Source organism: Mustela putorius, unplaced genomic scaffold, assembly GCF_011764305.1.
Source record: "Mustela putorius furo isolate JIRA1106 unplaced genomic scaffold, ASM1176430v1.1 tig00000407_pilon_pilon_pilon, whole genome shotgun sequence".
NCBI lineage: Eukaryota > Metazoa > Chordata > Mammalia > Carnivora > Mustelidae > Mustela > Mustela putorius.
The window spans coordinates 279603-287745 of NW_025421373.1; positions in this window are offsets into that span (position 1 = coordinate 279603).

Genomic DNA, 8143 nt, shown 5'->3' on the forward strand with positions numbered 1-8143 from the left:
CCCCATTGAATATTGATGGTCAAATTAGTTATTTTTTTAAGTTGAATCCAGTACTCTTTAAGAAGCCATCCTTCTTTCATCCACGCTGCCCATCTTTCTCTTTATTGGAGTTATTTTTATAATCCACTTATTTCAATTGCAATATCTGGGATATTTGTCAATCTTCCTTTACTGTGTGTGTGTGTGTGTGTGTTACTGTCCACATCCTTCCTTTACATATATCCTGCTATTCTCTTCTGTGCAAAATAACCATTGAGAATGGCAGTGATGTTAATGTCACACAGAGAAGTTTAGCTGTATTACAATTTGAAGAGCTGAAATTTTCAATGCAGTCAATAAATGAATTAATTGGGTTTGTACTGGATTGAGAAAGAAGACATAAATTTTCAACAACAACAACAAAAAAGAAAAAAGCAGGATAACAAAAGTGTAAGAGAATTATTTGTAAAAAATCTAAGGAATTACATTTTAATATAGACACGAAGTAGATAATTTTCTGAGAAAATATACTTTAGCAAAAATTGACCCCATTCAACAAAGAAAACTTAATTTCAATAAAAAACTTAGCAAAATTTGCTGACCAATTTTCTCCCTGCAAAGTTCTATATTACTTGAGTGTAGGTAAATGCTTTCTACTATGTATCAAAATTCAGATGCAATAATAACAAAAAATATTTACAAATGAGACAACCAAAAATTCATATGGAAAACAAAAGCTATAAGCAAAACAAAAGATACAAAGCAAACTGGAAAGAAAATATTCATGACATATATTACATATAAATGAATAATACCCCCATTTTTTCCAGCTACCCCCTATTTATTAATATTTAATCTCATTCACAAACATATGTAATATTTATTATTATATATAATCTCCTATAGTTCTTCTCGAGAATCTTCAGTAATATAATCCCTCCTAGATTTCTGCTGATAAAAAATACATTGAAAGTTTACTCATAGGACATATTTCCCAATATAATTTTCACAGTTGACCAAGGAAAGTCAAGAAGGGTATGGAAAAGAGATAGATATCCTATAGAACAGAGTGCAAAGTCATGGTGTATAATGAAGTAGGAAACGATTCCCAGGGAGCAGAAGCAGGGTTTAATCAGGGGCCATAACCTACTCCTGGTGTAGGATATCTGGTAACAATTACCTAGTAATTACCTACTAATTTTGATGGTAACAATTACCATTGAAAAATTGGAAAACAGTATGGAGGTTCCTCAAGACATTAAAAATAGAGTATTCTATGACACAGCAATTGCACGACTGTGTATTTACCCTAAAGATACAGATGTAGTGAAAAGAAGGGGCACATGCACACCAATGTTCATAACAGCAATGTCCACAATATCCAAACTGTGGAAGGAGTTGGGATGTTCTTCAGCAGATGAATGGGTAAAGAAGGTGTGCTTCATATATGCAACAGAATATTACTCAGCCATCAGAAAGGACAAATACCTACGATTTGCATCAACATAAATGGAACTGGAGGGGATTATGCTAAGTGAAATAAATAAAGTAGAGAAAGTCAGTTATTATACAATTTCACACCTATGTGAGATAAAAGGAATAGTGCAGAGGACCATAGGGAAGGAAGGGAAAACCAAATGGGAAGAAATCAGAGAGGGAGACAAACCATGAGAGACTCTGTTCTCTGGGAAACAAACTGAGGGTTGCAGAAGGGTGGAGGGTGGGGGAATGGGATAACCGGGTGATGGATATTAAGGAGGGCACATGTGATGATTACTAAGTGTTACATGCAACTAATGAATCACTGCACAATTAAAAAAAAAAAAGGAAAGATTGCTATGGAACAGTATTGCTATGTACATATCATTATTCTATGTTTCAGACAGCAGTTTTTATTACAGTTGTTTACTACTCTTTTTAGGTGTTGAAGAAAATATCTTGTTCTTTTGAGTTTGTAGATCTCCAAATCAGGAGGACCTTGACTGGATCTGATGTATATGAGACATAATAATACTGACGATTGATAGATGAGATAACTGGGGTTTCTAGAATAGGACAAAGGCTATTTTGCAAGTGGGAGATGCATGAATAATTCAGTTGAGGTCTGACTATATGGTATATTAATGTCCATGGTTTTTAACCCCTCCCCATGATCATACCATTTGCCTTATGTATTGTCAGTGCCTTTTACTTTGGTTCTGCCCTGGTCTTATGACTTGTTCTGGAGATAGACTGTTGGCCAGATGTGATGTAAGCACAAGCTTTAAAAAAGGACTTACACATTTCTGCTTGTGCATTTACTCTCTGCCATTGCTGTGAGATAGGCATTTTCAAGATATCCCAGTCATTCCAGGAAGGAGAAAGAGAGATACATGGAACAGAATAGAATTACCCCAACTGTCTGAGGCATTACCATCCTAGATTATTTGCAGACAGCCAATTCCCAGATTAGATCAAATCCACCCAAGTTTAGCAGAGCCATCTAGTTGACCTCCCCAGATGTTTTCCCAAAAATGTGCTTATTTTCTTAAGTAACTTGGGCTTTGACACTATTTTTTAATATGCAATTACTTATTTTAGAGAGACAGAAAAGAGAGGAGAAGGGAGGGGAAATGAGAGAGAATCTAAAGCAGACTCCTCACAGAGGGCAGAGCCTGACATGGGGCTTGATCTCACGACCCTGAGATCATAACCTGAGCCAAAATCAGGAGTCAGATGCTTAACCAACAGTGTCCCCCATGTGTCCCAATACTATTTTTTAATGAGTCATCATCTCATATTTAGGTGCAAACTGTATTCTTATATCAAATAATGCATTATTTGAAAAGCTATTAGCTAGTAACTTTTGTCATTATTCTAAACCATACATAAGTAATTTGATTTTGAACTACTCTATGTGTTCTATTCCATTTTAATTATCTTGTACCATATACTGACTTTGGAAAATAACCAGTATTAAATGACTGTTGGTTTTTAGATAGTATATCTTTTGCCATTTAAGTGTACAAAGTAATGAATTTTAAATAGAAAAAAAGTTACCCAAGCATAAAATCATTTAGCAAAATATTTATATAACCATAGATATTTTTGTTTCTTAGAAAAGGTCATTTGGCTATATGACATTTTTGGAAGTGTGACTGTGGTAAAACAAAATCAATTTTAAACCATTTACCACACAGTAATAAAAGTCCATGTTTATCTTCATTCTCATTATCAGTTAATTCAGTCATGTCTATGTAATTATTATATCTGAATATGACCTTCTTATCTTTCCGGGCTATTAGCTATTCTCTGCATACTCATGCATGAGATATGGACTTAAAAAAAACTTGTACATAGAAAAGAGCATCATTTTAGTGAAAACTCTGTAATCTATATTTAGGGATGTAAAGCATATACTATCTGATTGCATTTGATTGATATATATTCTTTAGCATTTTTATTTTGCCTTTCCCATTACATTAGAGCATAGATTCATGATATATTTATTGCTTACTTTCTTTAGACTAAGCCCCATGCTAAGGATATAAAGATTTATCTGATGAAAGATATGGTTTCTACACATTTCTTCCCAGACACACTATCCAACTGATGCAGCCAAGGATCAATTCTCCTGCTATCAGAAATATCCAAGAAGAAACAAAAAAGTCCTCAGACTTAAAGAGAGCTATGTCAATTACTAAGGTACTTCCTTTCAAAGTGCTGTCCCGAAATTAGAACTAGTTTCTAATTAGGTCAGTTTCTGCAGTTCACTACAAACCAAGTAGTGAACTGTGCATTTTTATATAGTACATTTTAACATAGGCACTATGGAGAGGCAGTAGGGTCGTGTCTTCAGACACCACAAATATGACTTTCTTGAGTACTAAAATAGGAAGCTTTTTCCTCTATCCTCAGCGGAGTATCCTTGATGTCAATTTTGGAGTGATAAGAAAACCTGCTTGCCACTCATGCCACTCATGATTATGTAAAGTACTGAAATTTCATGCTTTGTAAAACAAGCTAGATGCTGACATTGTTTTTTCTTTAATACAAAGAAATTCAACTAAAATAAATAGGATAAAATCAGGTGTAAAAATGAAGTTATAGATGAATTTTAAAGAAAGCATATTAGTTTTTTTTTTTTTTTACTGCTACTATGAATTACTACACATTTAGTGGCTCAAAACAACACAGATTAAATATCTCCTAGTTGAACAGGATAGTAGTCTAACACGGGTCTCACTGGGCTAAAATCAGTAAGTATGTGGAGCTGCATTCTTCTTTGGAGGCTTTAAGGGAGAATCCATTTGTTTGTTTTTTTTTCAGCTTCTTGAGGTCTTCTGACCCTTGACCCTGATTCCTTGGCCCTTGATTCTTTCTATCATCTTCAAAGCCAGTGATTAATAAATTATTAAATCTTGCTGATTTCTTTCTGTGGCTCTCTGGGAGCACCACTATGACCACAGCTCCCTCTGATCTCAGCTGGGATTGATTCTTTGTTCTTAAGAATCTATGTGATAAGCTTGTGACCACCAGAATAATCTAAGATAATTTTCCCATCTCGGTTTTAATTGTAATCTTAATCTCAATCTTCATCACATCTACTAAAACCCTTTTGGCAAGCCAAGGTAACGTATCACAAATTCCAAGAACTAAAACATCATCATTATGGGGGGTCATTATTCCACCTTTCACAGACTGTTAAGAAAAGCAGTGGCGTTCCACCAAAGCATCAAAATGCAGCACAGAGAAAGAGAGAGAGAGAGAGAGAAAGGTCTTTCCCAGGCCTACTGCCTTTGGGTCTTCATCCTGGGTCTTCACATGTTCATTTAAATTTCTGAGCATCTGCTAATTGACAGGCATGAATACAAAAATATAATAATGTTTAAGTAAAGGTAATATTTTTAAGAGAAAACACACAATAAATATATCACATTATGCCACTCAAAATATTTTTCTACTCTAATTCAAATTGCTATGAAAAAATCATATGATGTGGTCACACAAACACACATATATAGATCCCTAGACTTAACATATGTGCAGGGATCTTAAAATGTAAATTCAATACCACTGCAAAAATGCAAATTTGTCACATGTTTGAAGATTTGCATATATAGCAGGAGATGTTGTGGCAGTCTAAGAAAAATCTGGACTTGCCTGTGAGTATAGATGGAATGTTAACATCAGACACTTCCAGATATCCATTTTAGTGAGAATATAAGCATAAGAACTTCAGTCATCACTGAAAATAGAGGAGAGATTAGATCTGAAGAAACTGATGATAAGAATTAATGAGGATGATGGGGGCGTGTGATAAAGTCAATTCCAGTTCTATGCCCTAGAGATGGGTATTTGCACACTGACAGTGCTATGGGCAGAAGTGCTCTGGGCAAAGGACAATGGACGTGAGAGACACTATAAGAAGAGAATGCTCTCTTTAGGGAAAATGGCTGTATTTAAACCTTAGCCTCAGAACCGCTAGTTATTCAACACAAGATATGTCACATAACCCATAGCTTATACTTCATTGCTCTCACCTATAAATGACACAATAACTTTATCTATTGGAATGGAAACTGCTAGTTAGTGTGCAGCCTCAATGGCTAGATAAATTGGTTCTTTTTTGCACCTCAAAGGGAAAAATAAATTGAAAAAAATCATGTACAAGCAGCCAATTAAGAATCATTCTGGTGACAAAAATATGACTAAGAGTATTTCTTTTCCACACAAGTCTGATTGCCTCAAATTTAGCTGTCATTTGTTTGGGAAAGAAGAGAATGGAATGCAAAGGCAAGGAAATGAATTATATTTTGAAATTTTGTCTAGTACAGAATTCTGGTATGGTTACCAGCACATGGTACTGTCTAGAAACAAATAAATTAGAAGCATACTAGTCTTTCAAGGGAATTATAATGCCAGTGAAATTAGCAACTGGAACTAAAGTATATTTTGACCATACATGTTTTTAACAGAACTCAAGTTCACAAACCTACATGCATAGGAGGCTGTCTATGGAAGCTTTCCTTACCAGATTTAGCCTTCCGCCTCAATATTCACTTTATGTGTCCTCAGAGGAGAGGGCAAAGGATGTCCCAGAAAGCAGAGCAAAGGGCTTCAAAAGCCAATAGATGAGAGCATTTTTTTTTTTCTAGAGAGCAAAATTCGGTTGTAATCAAGGATCTTTTCAATTCCAGTTGGCAGAACTTTACCATTGCCCTGGAGTATCTCCATATTTCATTTTCGAAATTAGGGAAGCTATTTGCAATGATCTTGTTTCTACTCTACCTTGTTTATTGTACGAGTTGAGAGCAAATTACTCATCTACTTGGTTCATATATTCTAGCTACATAGTTCCATCTAATTGGATGTGGACATTTGCGGGGAACACCTTGAATCTTCATCAGAGAAAGAATGAACATATTCCACATGCAGAAAAAAATTATGACATTGGAATTTGATGAATAGAAGGGGAAACTGAGATAGAGACCGGTAGCACAGAAAACAGACGATTTTCCCTGTACTCATAAGGCTCGCTCTTTTCCGAGGACTTACTCTGTGACAGAGTTAGAACCACCGGAATGAGAACAGAATCTGGCTTATCGTAACTTCCCCAATGCAGTTCTTTCATCCATCCGTCTGCTTCCTGGATACTGATGCCCACAACAGTATTGTGTTGAAGTGGGAAGAGCTTTCATCAATCTGGTTTCCTGAATGGATGCGATGGAATTTTGTCCTAATCAGGAAGTCCTCATTGAGTCTTCACATGAATAAGATTAAATTCTATTGTGTTAAGTAAGCCACTGATATTTGGAACCTTATCTGTTATAGAAACTCACATTATTTTGACTAATTACTCTGCCTTATGGGGCTGTTGAGAGAATTACATGAGCTAATTTATGTAAATCCTCAACAAATAGTTGTTCTTACAATTTCACTAAAATGTGTTTGACATTTTACAACTTGGGGCACATGCAGTGCTGCTTTGGTTTGTCAAAGAAACATAAATATTTCATTAGGAATCAGAGTGGTGCCTGCGTGGCTCAGTCAGTTAAGCAGATGACTTCAGCTCAGGTCATGATCCAAGTCTGAGCATCAAGTCCCACGTCAGGTCCCCTGCTCAGGGCGGAATGAGCTTCTCCCTCTCCCTCTCCCCTTGCTTGTGTGTACTCTCTCTCTCTCGCTCAAATAAATAAACAAAAAAAAATTTTAAAAAGAATCATATGTAATCTACAACTAGGAAAGTAAGACAAAGTTCTGTCTAGTGAAAAATATTAACCCCTGAAGCTAGCAAGAATTCATTAAACATTAAATTGTAATGAGGGTGATGTTTAAACAACTTTGGAATTGGCCCATTGAAGGGACTTCTGGTTTCTGAGCATCTCTGTAACACAAGAAAAAATACAGTTGGAAGTATTAATTCCCAATTTTTAAAGTCATTCAATGTATTTGGTATAGAATTTGTTTTCTTCTATTCATGTAATATTAATGTATCAGTAATTTTCCACTGTAAAAGGAACACCTGATTTTCTGAACATATGAAAATAAGATTGTATTTTGTATGGGGAATTTTATATTATACACTAAAATGAATATTTTAAATAAGAATAATCTTGACAATTATCATGTATATAGGTAAACACAATGGTAGAAAAATAGATTTTCTGGGGCAGCTGGGTGGCTCAGTTGTTAAGCGTCTGCCTTCGGCTCAGGTCGTGATCCCAGGGTGTTGGGATGAAGCCCCACATAGGATTCCCTGCTTAGTGGGGAGCCTGCTTCTCCCTCTCCCACTCTCCCTGCTTGTGTTCTCTCTCTCACTGTCTCTCTCTCTGTCAAATAAATAAAATCTTAAAAAAAAAAAGAAAAATAGAATTTCTTAAATATTAAGCAATCCTGCATTTGATACTTGGTGGTCCTTTAAAAACACTTCACAGGATATGCCATTGGTAATTGGTATGTTAGCATATTTAATAAAAAATCAGTGTAGTTTAGGTATATTAAAATTATGCCCCAACAGAACACCCTGGAGTGAGCTTTATTGCTTAAACTGTGGAAAGGTCACACATTTTCAGCATATCATCATGTTTCAAAAATAATTACATTTTCCTTGTCAGTGGGGAAATGGGAAGATAAGAACTATAACACACACAATTAAATTTAACCTTCTTAATGGGATATTAGT